This window comes from Neovison vison, chromosome 6 (genome assembly GCF_020171115.1).
Source record: "Neovison vison isolate M4711 chromosome 6, ASM_NN_V1, whole genome shotgun sequence".
NCBI classification, from domain to species: domain Eukaryota; kingdom Metazoa; phylum Chordata; class Mammalia; order Carnivora; family Mustelidae; genus Neogale; species Neogale vison.
The window spans coordinates 23899771-23919655 of record NC_058096.1 but is presented as its reverse complement, the minus strand read 5'-3'; the positions used below and the strand labels follow the sequence as shown (position 1 = coordinate 23919655).

General features: G+C 33.5%; 1 non-coding gene across 1 annotated transcript; it reads left to right on the top strand.

The window, feature by feature from the left end:
• Window positions 1-11020: 11020 nt before the first annotated feature.
• Window positions 11021-11163, top strand: LOC122910899. The gene has a single exon (XR_006385294.1). It is a non-coding gene; the product is annotated as a U4 spliceosomal RNA (small nuclear RNA).
• The last annotated feature ends 8722 nt before the right edge of the window (window positions 11164-19885 follow it).

The following is a 19885-nucleotide window of genomic DNA, read 5'->3' as shown; positions in this document are numbered from 1 at the left end:
AGAGAAAGACAAATACTGTGTGATCTTGCTTATTTGTGGAATCCAGTAAAGCTGAACTTGTAGATACAGAGAGTAGAATGGTGGTTACAGAGGCTAGGGTTAAGAGAAGTGGGGGATGTTGGACAAAGGGCCCAAACTTCCAGTTACAAGATGACTAAGTCCTGAGGAGCTAATGTGCAGCATGGTAATTATATTTAATATAATTGTATTAAAGACTTGACAGTTACTAAGAGAGTAGATCTTAAGTGTACGCACCATGAAGAAGAAATGAAATGCTAAGTATGTGATGTGATGGAGATGTTAGCTATGGTGGTAATGATTATTTTTATATAGATTTACATTTTGTATTTCTGAAACTAATTCAATGTTATATGTCAACATTATGTATGATAGTATATCTGGGGAAAAAAAGAGAATAAAAAGAATAAATATGGAATAGATGAGCATTTTGAACATTAATATGGTCAAATGAGGGTGATACCTGGAATCTGATTTATTTTATTGCCCTTGAAATATTTCCATATGGAAGTTTGTAATATGTATGATCAGGGTTCAATGAAAATTTCACCTTTCAAGATCACATGGTATGGTCTCTTAATTATCAGTAATTCGTGTATTTGTTTATTTAGGAATACTTCTTCATCTTAAAGTAAAACTCCTAAGAGACTTCAATTTCAATGTAGTGGTTATTATCTGGATAATATGAAGGTACCAGAAGACAAAGAGAGGTACATTTTTAAAAATTCTTATTCTATTGCAAGACAGAAACTAAATATCCATAAGTATAATATTGTAAGATCTCTCAGAAAAGGAAATATTTTTTTACATATTCTAGACCATGTAAAAAAAGATGTTAATATTAAAAGACATATTGAAATATTTTACTTGTAAAATATGATTATTTTTGAAGGAAGTCAACATGTATCTGCTTAATTCTAACAGTTATTATTTGGTCATTGTTTTTTTTTTCTCAAAGATCTACTTAGAAGAATAAAGCTGAATTCTTCTTGAATGCAAAAAAGGCACCAAATTCAGTCTCTATCCATATAATGCTCCTAGTTACATCTTTTAAGGGATTACTATTTTCGAAGTAGAATACGGATCCATTTGTATTCTTTCTTCTTTATAGAGCAATCATATGACCCACTCCCTAAGCATTTTAACTAGAATAAGGCAGCTTTACTTCCCCCCCCCCCCGCCAAAAAAGAGGAACATTTTGTATTTAGTGATGATATTATCAGTGCTTCTTTTGTTTCTGTTTCTGGTTTTCTCATTCATTCTGTGTTGCCCTTTTATTCTTTATTTCAATGCTATTATAATTCAAGATGTAAAAAGATCAGCTAGTCATTCGACAACAAATCATTTTACTAAAACAGTATTTCATAGATAGGATTCTTACACAGTTTATCTAATTATACATTTACATAAAGGAAGAATTATTTCTCTTTTTATAGACAAACCTACTTAAGAGAAACATTTCCCTAAAAATCTACAAAATATATTAATATAAAACTTTAATTTCATAAAATATTTCTGTCTAAATAATTGTTCTAGCAATCAAAATCAATTTGTTCTTTGATTTAGATTCAACATACTTAATCAACAGTTCTTCCATTACCTGTGAATGTTTTTCATAGGTCATATTCAGAAAAATAAAGTATGTTGTTTGGTTCTGCTATAAATGTTTACATATTTCCATTCACTGGTTAGAAATAAGCCAAATAATTATATCCAGTGACAACTGAAAGGTTAATCTCACTCTTATATGAAGTTCCCATTGAATTACCTGAAAAAAGTTTCCTATTAATCAGAAAAGCAATCTAAGTTAATTCAAATATTTGAAACAAATTGTTCATGATGTATCAAAGGGGATATTTTGGGTAAGATAGTCTACTTGTTCATAAACTCATATCCCAAGTATTTAACTGAAATATTAATGGAAATGAGTATCACTCAAAATATGCATATAATAAAAATTATTAATAGTCCCAAATGTAAAAGATAACAGTCTAGCCTGTGCCTCATTCTGATCTTAGGTAGTCAGTTTTTTAACAGCAGCAATGAAAGCAACAGGACCAGCAAAGAAGAGGAGGTTTTGGACAATCATCACTCCCAGGTTTATAGGTTTATATGTGGACAGTAAAATGTCACTTGGTTGGGAGACATGCGATTCCAAGGATAACAAATTCTTTAGAATGTCCCATTTGGGTTCTATAGCCAGCAGCATTTAAATTTCATTTAACTTCTACATATCAACCACATTCAATTCTTTTTTTTTAAATAGGTTTTTATTTGTTTTATTAATACATGATATTCTTTTTTTTTTTAAGATTTTATTTATTTATTTGACAGAGAGAGATCACAAGCAGGCAGAGAGGCAGGCAGAGAGAGAGAGAGGAGGAAGCAGGCTCCCTGCTGAGCAGAGAGCCCGATGCGGGACTCGATCCCAGGACCCTGAGATCATGACCTGAGCCGAAGGCAGCGGCTTAACCCACTGAGCCACCCAGGTGCCCCTACCACATTCAATTCTTAAAGTCAGGCTTTAAACAAGACAAACCACAACAGGTCATTAATCCATTAAACATAGTATTATTTCAATGTGAAGTCCTCGGGATCCAGATACTTGAAACAAAAACAAAAACAAAAATAAAAAACGATGTTGTCCTTGAAGATTTCAGAAAGCAACAAAGGGGGGGAGAGGCATATCTTCAAGCATATTACATTATTAAAAGATAAATGAAACAATAGGAACATGTATAAGAGAGCAGAAGAGAATGAGATGTATTTAGAGTTAAATATATGTGTTTGCTTTTTATCAAGGAGATATCAGTTTGAGATAAACAGAAGTAATAATAAAGTATTGCATATTTGAAATCTTCTGTTATACAGAAAAGCTAGGGTGCTTAAAATATGTTTACCTTATGGAAAGTATAGAAAATGAACACTTCTTAAGCTCTTTGCTGCGTGCTTTAACATTCAATGGTGAGGACGAAAGGAGTTAAATCAAATGTAAATATTTTTCCTGTTATTCAGGCCTTTAGTAAGACCACTAAACCAAATAAGTAATTCACTGGATATTTTTAAATGGATTCCATATATTAATCGACTAAAACCTGATCTATGTAAGAGTATCAATGGGAACAGTAGGTAACATCGTTTCAAATGTGTCAAGTGCCTGAAAACTCTTGTGGGTGCTCATGGAGTGAGGGGGTTACATTTGCAGTGGGTCCTGTGCTAGACCTGTAGGCAGAAGTCTTGAATTGGATTTGCAGTTCTGTCATCTGATAGATATGTGATCTCTACCCTGACACTTCTCTGAGCCTCTATATGTACATTTGAAGCCATATGTATCCTTCTTCATATAACTGTGAGAATTAAAGATCAATATTTCTATAAAGCATTTGGCAAAGAGCCGGGTACATGATGGATTCTTACTAAGAGTACATTGACTTAAATTATGGACAATCTCTACTGGGTCCATATGTTTAGCTTTACAATTAAGTAGAAAGACATGTATTTTAAATTTTGATGTACATTTCAAATAACATCTACTCATTTTTGTATTATCTATATACATGTGTTAAAAAGTGTAAAGTAGTTTAATTTGTCATTATATTCATTATAATGTGCTGAAACAAGAGTAAATTGAATTTTACAGTGCAGTCCTACATTAGGATTAGTGCGTATGATGTTAATAAAAGTATCGCATGTGTTCCTTGCAAGACATGATTATTAACTCATTGGAATTAAAGGAAAGGAAATATTATAGTCATTTTTCTTACTTGAATCATTTTTTTCCTTCACATTTTCATAAGAGTTATCAGAGATTGTCAGGCTAGGGAAAATGAAACACAATTAATTTGTGTTTAGACATGTTTCTTATTGTTCTGCCTTCACTGCAGAAGGTTTCACAAAGTCTTGACACATACAGTTGCTTGCCTGTGGTTGAAGTTGTTACAGGCCCCTCTGCTAAGCAAATTTCCCTATGTGAAATGTCTTAACCTGCCTGGGTCAATAGATACAATACCACTGTGACATGAATTTATTTGTTCTATTTCACATGAGAATTTCTAAAACCTAGTTATTTGCCTGAGGTTGTTTTAGCTTCTCCCTTTTCCATGAAGTCCCAGTATTTTTGTCTTTAACACCTTGAATTTTCATTTGAGCTAAAAGTTTTCCTTGCTCTCTCCTTGTTTTATGATAAATCAGACATATTAGAATTTAGGTAAGTTTCTTGAATCAAGACAGGTGCAAGCTACAGCAAGATGTGAATGTGTTTTAAATTGATTTTTGAATCAATTTTGAGATGTTGAACAACTTTTCTTTACAACATTATGGAACATGTTCTGAATTTGTCATTTGATGTCATAGGTAGGTCCCATAATTTATCCATTTATATTTTCTTTACATGTATATGGAGTATAGCAAGAGTTCTCTAGTATGTAATCAATTTCCTTGGCATTAACTTCTTGATTTTCCCATGAAATACTTTTGCTCTATCAAGAACATCAGTAAAGCAATACAATAAAAGACTTAACCTATGCTAAGTACAAATGGAAAATAATGACATAATCTTTTGAGAATTTCATGCCTCTTAAAGTCCATTTCCATATGAACATATAATGCTCTACACATTCTCACATTCTCTGCAAGACTTTTTAATTTAACTCCTTTGTAATGCTGTTATTATATTTTGGTTTTGTTTTTGGTTTTAACTGTTAATAAATGTTCCTTTATTTTGATTCAGTTGGATATTCATTTTGTTTATGCTTATTTTCATAACCTTTACTTCCTTTTGAAGTAATCTGTGTCTAAAAAGTAAGTCCTGGTAACATTTGCATAAGGTCTATTAAAAGCTCTTAATAGTATGGAATTATGATAATTTAATTGTCCCATTATAATAATCCCCAATCTTTCATGGGAGCTATGGATAAGTAAGAGAAAGATAATGATTATTTTATGTAGGTCTGAGAAAAATAAGATTTTTTAGTGTAAAGAAGTATTCAAGCTTGACTGAGAGGCCATCCACTTTGCCCAGAATTCCCAGTCTACCAGAAATGATGGAATAGTGTTTTGTATCATAGCACAGAGGAATTTTGCTACAGGAACAGTGGTAATAGTTAGAGAATACCAATAATGTGATTACTGCCTATTATGGGTTGAGTATTTGTGACTCCCCAAAAAGTCTGTATTGAAACCATAATCCTCAGTGTGCTGATATTAAGAGTTTTGAGAGGGTGATTTAGGGGAGTAATTAGGACATGAGAGTGGAGTCCTTATTATGGCCTTGGTGCTCTCTAAGAGAGCTGAATTTTCTGTTTTCTCTGCCATGCAAGTATACAAGGAGAAGGTGGCCATCTACAGGCCAGGAAGAGGGCTCTCACCAAATACCAGATCTGCCAGCACACTGAATTTGAACTTCTCAGCCTTCAGAACTATGAGAAATGTTTGCTTTTTAAATCACCCAGTTTATGGTTATTTAATAAAGCAGCCCAAACAGACTAAGACCACCAGAGACTCAAAACTATGATTTGTGTTTTTTTGTTTTGTTTTGTCTTGTTTCGTAGAGTGAGAAGCTCTCCTGAAAAAAAAAAAAAAAAAAAAAAGGAAAAGAGCAACATTCTTCTTACTATGTCCGTAAGTATTGCAGGAAAGTTGTTGGCTCTCCTGTAATAGATTAAAACAGCTTTTTAAAATAGTAGTCATAAGTGAGTAGTACAGTTGCATTTTATATGCACCACAGGACTCAGCAATAAGCCAGAAACATAATATCTATCAGGGGGATGTGAGCATTCCTTGAAGGCCCTAAATTTCCCAAGGAGGAAAAGGCTGACAGCTGGAGATTATTTTCTGGGAGCTCCTACAGAGGTAATGATTTATATAAACAAATTCCACGTGGGGATAGGGAATCACCTCAGTGATCTGAAAAAAAAATAAAAATATTTGGAGCTGCAAAGGCATATATGGTCCCTCTAGTGAAGAGAAAGTTGTTTCCTCACAGGTCTGACAGCTTCCTCTGGATGTAGAGAAGTGAGACTTCGTTAATGAGCTCTGTAGAGAAAACTGCACTACCTCATAATCACTCTGTGGAAGCAGTTGGTCCTGTTGAGGGTGAATGAGAAACCTGATGCTTTGTGGAGGAGATCTTAGAGCCAGTTGGCAAACAGGTAACCTGGCACTCAAACTACCACACTTTTGAGAGTAAAATGAGGAGTTATTACTATTAATGGTCATGTGGGAATAATAGGCATAAGCCAGAGGTATCCTGGACAAGCTATCTGCACTCTAAATTTAGAATATGGTTTCTCTGCTCTAAACTGGCAAGGACTGCTTAAGCAAAGGTAGAAAAATAATTTTAATGAATTCACTGGAAATAATGTTCAATGAACAAGACCAGGAAACTCCTACACACAGCACCCATGTATTTTCATCTTTAGACCATATAGTTCCAAACCAGGTAGCACACACATGTTGATTAAATAATGTTTGGCTAGAACTGTACATATCTTGTGCAAAATCATATACTTCTTTATGGGAAATAAGTGATTTTTTTTTCATTTTATGGATTGCCTGTTTATATTTTGTGTGACCTAGGCTCTATAGAACCCATTACAAAATAGAGTGAATCGATTGATGAGAATCTGAAAGCTTAAGAGTACGTCTTAGTTTAACAAAAGTTAAGATTATTCTCATCACGGCCCTCAAACTGTGACATTAAACAACATTTTTATTTAAATACCAGGAACTCTTTACTTGGAAAAGAAAGTAAATTGCGGAGCCCACATTTTCAGAGAAATAGTTTCTCTTTATCTTCTAATACAGGAAGGAAACACGACTCTCTATTGTGTTGGCAACAGCAGAACAGATTAGAATAGTTTCCCTAAAATGGGCAGACTTCCATTTGGCTTACTGGTTGACTGTTATTGTAGCTCACATGCATAGGAAAATATATACTCTGATACCCAGCTAGTGGATAGAAATTGAATGTTCCAGCCTTGGTATGAAACTGTGGGCCCTTATGCTAGCAGACAATGGGAAAAGACCCTAACAACTGATAGCAGAAACTAGAGCACCCTCCAGTTTAGAAACTGCTGCAGGAAAACAATGGGAGCCACAAGAGAGTATGTCAAGCCAATATTTTAATTCACTAAAGAAATACAGTGGATGGCATCCCTCAAACGAGAATATTCATTGTTAGAACATCATCAGAGAAGTACCCTGTTTTGTGAGTGTGTGGGATTATGTTTATTATTGTATTAATATTATCGATATCATCATCATCATTATCATCTTGTCTATCTAAGGAGAAAATCATATAGATTGACAAGGCAATATTTGATTAAGAAACAAGAAATACCAGTAACTCTCTTGTATCATTGACTGTCATGCATATGTGTGCTCTATTAAATTTAAAATGTTTCTAGTAATGGAATCTACCTTCTCAACCTTTTGTATCTAAGGGCTTATTAATCAAAAATGTGACACACAGATATCCAGACATAAAATTCTATTTTCAGTTCATTTTTTCGAATGTTAATGCTGGTAAACATTGGGATCATGAAAGTCTGGGGAATCACATTACAAACATGGTTTGCGTATTGTCTGCTTAATACAATGGGAACTCTGGATCAGTTGTTAACCATTTAAAAAGATATTTCAAATCCACCATGTATTTGAATTCTAGAGTTTCACTTTCCAAACTCAGGAAATGTTTTCTGTAATGAATTTTAATACACTTCTGTTTCTCTACTTTCTTAATTGAGTTGTCTAGGGAGGTTATAAACTGTTTATAAATATGGAGCCTTTTGTGTCTGTTCAGAATCACCAGTGCATGAGGAACAGCAAAAATGAAACACAATTTAATTTGTGAAGCACACTTCTTTTTTTACAACCCATGAATATTGAAAGAGAAATCTGATCTTATTTTTAAAATAAATGAATAACAACTTATTTCTTATTGTTTTAGTATTTTTCTTAATTAGGCCTTCAGGTATTTTTCTGTGAAGTTAAATTTCAAATTTGATTTCAGAAAATTATTTTCAAATTAATTCACATATTACAATAAATTAAGAACCCATGGCTTTTTGAAAAACTGTAAAACTAGCCAAATGGTGTGAATTTCCAATTTATTCTTCTGTAGAAAGAACTACCTCGTGTTTTACATTATTTTTTTCCAATTCAAAGTTAAATTTATTTTTTATACATTAACTAGAAGCTTTAGATTATAGATAAAAGAGGTTCTATCTGGTTCTGAAAGGTTTTATTTAGGTTAAAAGTAAACCTCATATTTGAAGCTTATTTATTGTATGTAATTTAAATATATATTTTATGTATCTGTTAAAGACTGAACTTTCACTACGTCTGTGTTTTACTGAACTTGTAGCTTTTTAAATTTTTAATTAAAAAAATATATTTATTTATTTGATAGAGAGGGTGCACAGACACAAACAGGGGAAGCTGCAGGCAGAGGGAGAAGGAGAAGCAGGCTCCCCACTGAGCGGGTGCCCAGTGTGGGGCTTGATCCCAGGACCCTGGGATCATGACCTGAACCAAAGGCAGATGCTTAACTGACGTAGCCACCCAGGTGCCCTGGAAGCTTATTTTTTATGAGTTATTCATTTTTAAATTGCAGACCTTGAAATATCTACAAATGACCATCACTGGCTCCTCTCTAGTTCCTTTGAACCAGAGTTTGGGACTTAAACATCTTCATTTGGCTGTTATATTTGTAACACATTTCGTGAATTGTTGCAAACCACTTGCCATTTAAACTACTTTTCTTTCTTGAAGTTTCTTTTTCTGTGGGCCCCTTCATCATTTCAATCCAGCTGCTTGAATTTTCTTTCATACATTCTAATCCTGTGTCTTTGGATTGCTATCCTAGGTTGGAATTTTTCCTGTTGTTGGAATTTCTTATTTGACCAAGTATGTAATGTTCTACTTCTATATCTAAAAGCACCCTCATATTTAGATTTAAAAAATCTACTCTGGTCCCTATTTGCCAACTCATCTGTTTCGGTCACTCTCCTTTCTTCCCTCCATCTGATAGAAATGGGATATGGGTGTCTGGGTGGCTCAGTCAGTGAAGTGTCTGCCTTTGGCTCAGGTCATGATCCCAGAGTCCTGGGATCAAGCCCCACATCCGGCTCTCTGCTCAGTAGGGAACCTGCTTCTCCCTCTCTCTCTGTCCTTCTCCCCACTCATTTCCTCTCTCTCTCTCTGAAATAAAGAAATAAAATCTTTTTTTAAAAAAAGAGAAAGAAATGTGATGCTTACAAGTATCCATCTGTGATGAAAAGGTAAAATATTATTCATTTATAGAATATTTAGAAAATCCTTAAGTTAGTTACTACATATAGCTGCAATCAGGTCAGTCCTAGTTTATATGCTAGAAATTAAATTTGAGTAACATGCCAAATAAATATGGCTGTTAGGACTTGAATTCTGAAATCAAAATTATTTACTCTTTATTTAGTCTATTTTCCATTAGATTGAACTCATACTCCAAAGACATACTTTTATGTTCTTTGAAAGAAGCCAATAGTTCCAATATGTTTAAAAATAATAGAAGATAAGAAATATTTTAAATGTGACCAACTAGAAAAAAAAATCACTTCATTTCTATTAAAATAATTATAGCTTGAGATTTCTTTTTAATAATTTCATATTAACAGAGCTATGTGTCATGAAATCCATTTTTCCTTCCATTTTATAATATAATGACTCTGACATAATATTTCTATGTTTTGGACAACTGAGTCTTAAATATGCTCTTTGCAAATCCATTTGACTATATGACCTAAAAATACAATATTGTTATACACCTTTAACAAAATCAATAAATGTATGGTTACCTAGAGAATAATTTATTAAGGCTACTGCATTTTTAACTGTACTTGAAAAATCTGGACAGAAGTTGGATCCATTACATTATGATAGATTACTTTATAAAAGCATAATAAATCAAGTATTTCTATTTTATTTTAATTATGATATTGATGTTTAACCTTATGCTGTGGCCCTTAGGAACATTTTGTTAATATTCAGAATGCTACTTTTAAGATAATAAATTGTATATTTTGCTTATTACCTATGTAGTTTACTTAGCATGTATTTAAACCACTCAATTATATTTCTACTCTCAACAATTACAGTTTATAATTTCAATAGGAAATAAGATTTTTTTTTAAGATTTTAGTTATTTATTTGACAGAGAGAGTTCACAAGTAGGCAGAGAGGCAGGCAGAGAGAGAGGCGGGGAAGCAGGCTCCTCACTGAGCAGAGAGCCTGATGTGGGACTCTCTCAGGACCAATCACTCAGGAGCCAATCTCAGGACCCTGGGATCATGACCTGAACCAAAGGCAGAGGCTTTAACCTACTGAACCACTCAGGTGCCCCAGAAATAAGATTTTAACTATGATCATATTAGCTTTACCACCTGAGATTTTAAACCGTCTCAGTGCTAAAATATAAAACTAGATTGAATTTAGTAAATGGAAATATTTGATAGATTAAATATTATTATTAAATGTTAGGGGTGCCTGGGTGGCTCTGTCAGTTAAGCATCTGACTCTTGATTTAAGCTCAGGTCATGATCTCATAGTCCTGGGATTAAGCCTCATCAGGTTCTGCGTTCAGTGAAGTCTGCCTAAGGATTCTCTCCCCCACTACCTTTGCTCCTCCTTCACTCACCTGTGTGCCCTCTCTCTCTAATAAATAAATCTTTTAAAAAAGTTATTATCAAATGTTCAGTGTCAAATAGTTCTGTCTTCAAGAAAAAACTGATAGATTATATAGCTGTATTTGTACACAAAGGTAGCTTGGTGATGGGAAATTATTTACTTCACATAATTAGCTATTGTACTAATATTCCATTGTAGGTATATCTATCTGTGTGTGTGTGTATACATACATACATATACATATACATATACATGGATAATATATATATATTTATATGGATATATGAAGTTTCTATTACTAATATAAAGAAATTTATTCTTATCATTATAAGAATATAGCTTTGCACAGTGGCAGTATCATAGCCAATGAGGTTTATCCGAGGCACGCTTATTGCTAATTGAAAACTTATCATTATAAGAATATATAATTTGGGCAAATTCCTTTACCTATTGTATGTTTTTTCTTTTGTTTTAAGAATCTGTCTTGACCATATACATGGTTATTTCACATGTTGAGTAAGAAAAGCTCAACATTCATGTTGAGTAAGAAAAGCCCCACATTCATGGGGCACTTGGGTGGCTCAGTCAGTTAAGCCTCTGTCTTTTGCTCAGGTCATGATCCCAGAGTCCTGGGATTGAGTCCCGCATCAGGCTCTCTGCTCAGTGGGGAGTCTTCTTCTCCCTCTCTCTCTGCCTGCCTCTCTGCCTACTTGTGATCTCGCTCTCTGTCAAATAAATAAATAAAATCTTTTTTAAAAATGTACAAAAAAAAAAAAAGACCACATTCATATCTCTTTCAGTATCTCTTTCACAAGGGTTTGTAATGTAAGACTGAATTCAAGAGCCCAAATCTATTTTTCATTTGGTCACTTGCACAGGTGGTGAATGAAAATGACACCTCATTTCTAAACTTACAAGCCAACACTAGTCTGTCTGAGACCTTTGATACACAGATTTCCATCCCAGATATGACTGCATAACCATCAGCTAGTTGGCAGTGACTCTCTGGTGAAGTAGTAAGTCTATTAGGATTTTCCTCTGTACATTGATGTTGCCAGAGTCACAGCTGCATAAGCCTCTGCCTGATAACATGTAGCCTTAGAGTACTCCTCTGCTTTTGAAGATATGTTATTCTCACAGGTCTCCTAACTTTGAAAGGTCTTGCATACTGTTTATTCAAGTATTGTCACAGCAGGGAAGCCAGCACACTAAGATTCTGTAACTCTCAAAAACCTACATTTGAAAATTCTCCTGAATGTGTTCTTTAATATTATATCCGACAGTATCATCCTTGAATTTGGCCCAAGAACCAGACAATATTCACTTACTCAGGGAAATCTTAAATGGTTATCATAAGGGACAATCTCTCCTCTCTAAAATACATCAGTAAAAATCTACTGGCAATGTTTAGGGAGGCAATACAAAGTCAGCTTTCATATATGGCTGCAAAGTGCTAGTCTTAGGTTACAATTCGCTGACCCAACATCATGACTACATTAGCTCAGACTACTTCCAAATTCCTGAAACTTACTTGGGCCTGTCTGAACTAGTTTCCTGAATAGTCTGACCTTTTTCTCTTCTTTGTAAATAACTAGAATATTTGCAGGTATTCGAACTTTAAGAAGAACAAACAACTGTGTTTTCTGAAGAAAGACAGTGATTTAAGGTGTCTCATTTTAAATCAAAGCTAAAATTTGGTTGGTGCAGATATATGCTCATATAAGAATCACTAAATTTTGCATCACAGAAATAAAGATTCATATCATCTGAAAAGAAAAATATAGAGAGAACGTGTCACAGAAAAATATTAAAAGGTATTTTATTTATACTGCTACATGTTAAAAGCTCAAACTAATTCAGGTGTTTTTTGTTGTTGTTGTTGTTGGTTTTGGTTTTTTTGTTTTTGTTTTTTCAGATGTTTTCAATATGACCTAATTTCCTATTAACTCCAAGTCCCAATTCTTATTTGCAACTCATTATAAAAACTTCTGTGTTCAATTAAAAGAAAGTATTATCTTTAGATTAGAGAATGACACATTTTGTATTGGTATAACTAGACTGTCAGCTGAGCCTATGAAAGAAGGAATCCAAAATAAAATCTACTGAGATTTTTTCATGTTTTATTTCAACATCAAATATATGGTTTCATTAAATTAATTAAAATAGTCAGCCTTAAATACAACATCACTTTTTTTTTACTTGAGACATAAAAATCAGTATGGCGAATTTTAATGTCATTTTTTTAAATTTTAAAAGCATCGGTCATGGTTTTAAAATAATTTACATCAGTATTCTAAAGAATGGCTGACTTAGGAATGGATTCCTGCTGCTGAAAGTTTGAAATTTGTTTTCTATTGACAATCTTCCCTCTTTAACTTCAATTTCAGTATATTTATTATTATTTGGGTGATGACATACAATAACTATTTCTTACTTTACCTTGTATTGATTATAGAGAACTTTCACTATTTCATAAATACAACATAGAATATGAAAGATGGGATCCTCAAAATAATTGGTTAACAGTAAAAAATAACAGAATTGTATGTTGGGCTAAAATAAGTTATAAGCATTATGTAATTTACATCAGTTTGATAGCAAACTGTTACATAGACTTAATGTGGCAAGAATGCAACTAGGAAATGCTAATTTGCTTATGTATGGTCATGCTGCTACTAAGTAACAAAGTTGTTATCCATAATTCACATCTCTTTTATTTTGCATTTCTTATGATGCTGTGCCCTTTCATAGTTTCTTGGAATTGCACTGATGTACTTTAGAATTATCCCTATAACATCTCATTGAAACAACTAGTGAGGAAAAGAAAGAAAGAAAGAAGAAAGAAAGAAAGAAAGAAAGAAAGGAGATAAATACAAATCGTATATGCTTTAGAAATTTTAGAAAAATGTAAATAGCAGATGTAACAAAACTGTGCATAGCTTTGAAAAATAACTTGTTACCAAAACCTTGATCTCAGTTTTACATCTGGTCTTCCCAATCATTTTATGAGATTGACACACTGCCTACTGCACTAGGAAGGCACTACCCAGTCATTTTATAGCTCTCTTTTTTAAAAAGATTTTATTCATTTATTTGAGAGAGAGACAGAGATAGAAAAGGCACAAAAAGCAGGGAGGAAAGGGAGAAGTAAGCTCCTCACTGAGCAGGGAGCCTGATATGGGACACGGATCCCAGAACCCTGGGATCATGACCCTAGCTGAAGGCAAATGTTTAACTGAATGAGCAACCCAGGCAAACCTCATTTTATAACTCTAATGTCTGTGCTTTTATAATTCTATGACGTCCTTTCCTTTCAAAGAATGGCATTATACAATTTAATTTAAAATAGGTGATCTAATTTCTTAGAGAAATTTTAGAATAGTATAAACAGATATGTGACAGAAATTTACTGCTGTTAAATTCCTATATACTCAATTTTTCCCATTCTACAACCTTTATAGTTTTGGAGTCATTTGATTAAAATTCTGTCTAATCAGCATTGAAAATAAATGTGTTATTCTGAGACAAAAGCATTTAAGACCTATTGTGTGATTCTCCAGCTTTTTTCCCCTCTGCTTTGAACAACTCTAAAACTCTATGTTGACATAGAGTCAACATATTAATACGCCTTGAAAATGAGCAAAAGAAAGAACTTAAGTTGAATTTGAAGTAATTTATCATTTAAAAAATTGGGAGATATCTCAATTAAGGTTTTTTTTTTAGAAAGAAACAAACAAGAACTTAATAGAGATTTCAAGGTTAATTTTTACTACTGCTTAACTTAACTTGTTGACTAATAGGGGAAAAGTCTTTTTTTGTTGTTGTTGTTTTTGTTTTTATAAATTATATTATTGTATTTGTAGGAGAGGAAAAACTGTTTTCCTCTACCCGTCTTAGGTTCATTTGTAGGAAGCTTATAAATCAGATCTACAAAGACAGATTAATAAGAGACAAACAGACGTTTATTAACGTGTTTCCTGAGTAGTCATGGGAGCACCTTGTGATGAGTAACTGAGAGAGGTGGTTAGAATTACAAAAGAATAATAAATCTTTAGAGAAGTGACAAGACAAAAATAAGGACTTTGAGTTTCTAGGAGAGCAAACTGTGTGAAGACAAATAGAACGGGAGCCAATAGAAGGTAGGGGGTCATTAGTAAAGTATTATGTAGTTTCCTCTAAGGCTGTATTTGGAGTTGTCTCTGGTGATTTCAGAATTATTCTGCCCTTCCTCATAGAGAAAGCAGTGGGGAGAGCAGAAAGATTTCTGTGTCTGCTTTTTTTTTTTCTTTTTTTTTTAATAGTTGTCTTCAATTCAAAATAATCTTTATAAAAAAGTGGCATTTTGGGCGCCTGGGTGGCTCAGTGGGTTAAGCCGCTGCCTTTGGCTCAGGTCATGATCTCAGGGTCCCGGGATCGAGCCCCGCATCGGGCTCTCTCCTCAGCAGGGAGCCTGCTTCCTCCTCTCTCTCTCTCTCTCTCTGCCTGCCTCTCTGCCTACTTGTGATCTCTGTCTGTCAAATAAATAAATAAAATCTTTAAAAAAAAAAAAAAGTGGCATTTTGGTGTGGCATGTTCTACTACCCTTCATACTCCTTTTATGTGTATCCTATTTTATGCTAGAAAGGACTGGATATTATATTGCTTCCATCCTTCAGGTTCTTACTGTTTTATTTTTATTTCCTCTGCCTGAATTACTTCAAATTTTACTCATTGAGTAACTACAATCAGATACCATATCATAAATTTGGAAGCATTATGATAATACATATCGGGAACACTACTGGTAAACTGCTTAACTATTTAAGTCAGTAAATGCTCCTCAGAGTGGATAGCATTTGAGCCTGGTCTTACATATGGATGGGAATTTTCCAATAGTACAACATATCTTAGCTCATGCCATGCAAGAAATAAGAAAACAAGAGAACTTCAAAATATAAAGAACTAAGAAAATATCAGAAGGCTCTAAACATTTTTTATTTTTAAAATTGAGGGAACAGTACAGATATTTTTCTTAGTAATTGGCATATACTGCTAATTAACTTTATCTTGGAATCAAAATGATTTTGGATACTGAGGAGTCTGGCTCCTAGCTAAAAAGTTAGGTGTGATTTTCTTAGGCCTAACAATAGACGCACAGCCAGGGCACTGTGGTCTTTGAAAGGTGTTGCAGTCAAGGACTTGAGCCCCCCTGGCTGGCCATGTACTTACACATATCCACATTCCTCCCAGGAGCTTTTATTTCAAGGTCTCTGTATTTGAGGTCAGGGATGGAGATTTTCTTCAGGTCCCTCCCCTGAGAACTGCTTAAAGGGAAAAGAGGAGGAAACCTTGAAAACACTTTTTTCCTACCGACTGAGTACCCAGTACTATTCAGTGCCTAGTAGTCCTCCCTCCCTCCCATCTCGGCCTCCATAAATCTTCCAAAGACTTTCATCCAGGACTACTTCAACAGTGAGATGCCTCACATCATTTCTGATCCATCTGACCCTTCAACCAGAGTGCTGTTCCATTAAAGAAAATGGAAAAGAGGGAGTCAGCACTCTCTCTGGTTTTAGACTCTTGCTGCTACATGACAGTAACTTGGTAGAAGCTTAACTCTTTATTTTTGACTTGTTGCTTTAATTGGTTACTCTAATATCTAACAGTATAGTTCTCTCTCTTCTGGCGAACTGAGCCCCTGACAGAGCCCCTTGTGCTGTAGATTAAAATACAGTCCCAGGTAGCAAATAATATACTAGATGTGATACATGCTACATTCAGAATTTACAGTATGCCATTAATGTTGTACCTCTTTCTTAAAAATGATTTGCCTTTCAATTTGGAAGACATATCTTGTCATTCTGTAAAGAGGGAAAACTAAAAACAAACAAACAACAACAACAAGGACAAAATCTCCTTATATGTTAACACATGCAATTTATCTTTCATTTTCTGGCAAGTGTATCTCTTTCCTAGAAATCTAAGGTGTGTCTACTTTTTGCTTACCCATTCCTATCAGAATTATCTCCTCAATGTAGATGAGAAGGGTGTCATTCTTTGGACCCTGAGATTATCTATGTCCATGTTGACAAAATTATATCAGAGATCAGAGAGTGGTTACAGCTACTAAGTAAAACATGGAAGGATATTGTTAAACTTGCCAGTTGAAAGTACATTGCTTTTGGTGTACTTTAACAATTATTATAGACCAAAGATAATTTTCCAAACTGACAGTTGCATGTAAATGGAGTCTCTGTTGATTTTCTCCAGTAAACGGCCTGCACTATAAGAGCAGCTGTACAATTAGTTCATCATGTAGTTAAATTTATGATAATCTGCCAACATTCCCTAGGATCCATAGATTTCCACATTGACTAAACACACAAACTGAATGAGGTTATATTAGCAATCCCCAATCTTACCTCTCCCGGCAACTGTTATTATCATTAGTTGACTACTCCTATAGGAAATGCAACTTCCTAGGCTTTTTTCAGGGCCATTTAAGTCATTATAATTCTCATTCTAGGGAGCAATGTAGGAACTGAAAACAAATGACAAATGGAAAACATAGCAAAACAAAACAGAGGGTGTATTACCACAGGATGGGGTCAGTGGGGTCCCTATCAGGGACCTTGTGAGATGTTCTTCTTTCAAAATTCCCTTTTCCATTGACTCCAAGGTTCTAGTCTGATTAGTGGATTAAACTTGAATTCTCTGGCCAGGAATTAGCATTGGCTAATAACAATATCATAAATCCATTTATCTGATAGAGACCTACGAATTTCAGGTCAGTTCCAGAATCTGTATGCTCCTCATTTTCTCTCAAGTTTAAAGACCTTATTCTTAAACAAGAAGAAATTATATTGACACAAGAAAGAACAGATCCTCCCCCTACATTAGGCAGTAATGTTTTTTTTAAATTTATTAATCACATTCAGTTAAATTGGTCAGTTTTTAATGTATGAGAAAACTGGAATATGGCCTGAGTATAAAGGAATTTTTACTTGCTTCCTTTTTGTCCAACTAATTGTTTCATCTAATCAGATTTTTTAAACAATTGATTCAAAATATATTTAAATGCATTATATGAGATACATACAGGTGTATTTTAACTTAACTCTGCAGAAGTAAATAGAGAGCTTCATTTGTTTTTCTGGAAGACTTGACAAAGTTGACAAAGTGTCAGTTATTTGTAAACTGTACAGATTTCTTATGAAGATGAATTAAAATATTATATATATCAATGAAATGAATCCTTTGTAAAGCCCACTTTCTTGTGATATGAAGATAGTAGGAAGGAAAAGTGTAGGTCTATATAAATAGATACCCAAAGCGAGATTAGACTAATGCTGAACTGTGCTTACTACTCTTTTAAAACCAAAACCCAGGTTAAAACTTTCATGTAGCTCTACTTAGAAAATTATTTTACAGAATATAAAATTTATATATGAAGTACTAATCAAGGATTAATTTCTAATTTTTATGGCATTAAATACTCCCCTTTTCTTAGGATGACACAGAAGACATATTATATTGTTTCAAAGAATATAAGTCATATCCCAGGAAAATTGAAAATGTATTTGTTAGAAAAAATGTGATCTGCTTTAGCTTACTCTATATAGTTACATTTTACCTTTTTAAGGTAAAATATTAAGTAATAATTATATTTTAGCTTATATTCAACAAAGTGTTATTCTTAAATTACTTGTTATTGTTTTTACAGAACATTAATAACCAAATCTACTTTTTAAATATTATGTTACTTTTTTGGCTGTGTAATTTTGTAAGATTTGTACAGTTATTTTTTGAATACAGTAACAAAGACTTTACCTTTAATGCCATTTAGCATTGTTTAAATATTTTATCATGAGTTCACAGTCAATTGCTTCTCTGCATATTGCTACAAACAATCTTTCCTTGAATAATAATATTCATATAGTACCTAATACATATTGCTATTAATGTGAGTCTTTGCTCTATCACACTAAATAGTATTTCTGGTTTTCTTAAATGATCAATTTCGGACTAGGCTGTTCTCCAAAACCATCATGACTTGGCCCCATAATTCTTTTGAGTAACCAGAGTCTTCCAGGAATGAACTCCCTGGATAAAAGTTCAATGCACCTTTGATGACATGCACTTATTCTTTCAGAAAAGGTATTAATATTGTCAAGTCACTTGGGCAGCGTTTGCTCTATATAGCCACACGGTGGTTGCACATCTTAAAGAAAGAATTGTCATATAACATTTGGTTGGGATGAGGTCATAAATAAGTAAAGGGTGAGTCTTTTATAAATTTATTAGTTTCAGACATATATGTCTTCTCTTTCTCTGCCCTCTTAGGTCACAAGTTCTCCCTTGAAACTAAAACATTATCTTGTATTGACCTTATTCCCTGAAACTTAGAACTTCTTAATTTCTCTAGACCAATAGGCCAATGCTATACACTTGAAGCTTCAATTAATTTGCTTAAGAGTGCCTTCCATACTTGCACAATGCATGCAAACTTTGCATTTTACTGCTGAAATAGGTTTGCTTTTCCAGTAAATTTATCTGCCCTGTTTTGAATATTATAACAATCAGTGAAGGGCATGTGTTTCAATGAGAATTGGGAATTAAATAAGACTGATGAATCACATACAGGTATCCCTAAAACAAATAATATATGATATATTAGTTGAATTTAAATTTAAAAAAATCAGTGAAGTCACAAACAGGATTTAACTGAAGCTGTGAGAAATTGAAATTTCTATACATAAATAATTAATTTTTAAATATTGAGGAACATTTTCATACTGTGTTTATTTTACATAGACTTGAAATTTATAAAACAAACAACAAAGTATGGAGTGGGTTAATAAGGGGATATTTTAACATGTAGATATTAAACCACAACAGAAAAACTATAAAATAAAAGACAATGTGGCCTGAATCGGGACAGGGATGTTTCCTTTAGGTTCTCTAGCCTCCTACATACAAGCAAATTCCTAATGACCAGCAGTGTTTTAAATACTTCAAACCAGTATTTTAATGATAATTTTTTTCATGGATATTTAACCTTTAAAATAGCTTGAAAACAAATCATCATGCATCCTACAATACAATTATAAAGATCTATATTTTGTTTGTTTGACTTCATGTTACTATTGATGCAGACACTCAGTAACTACATTTCTATATTTTCCAAATCGTCAGAGTTCCACCCAGTATTGTGCTGGTAAAT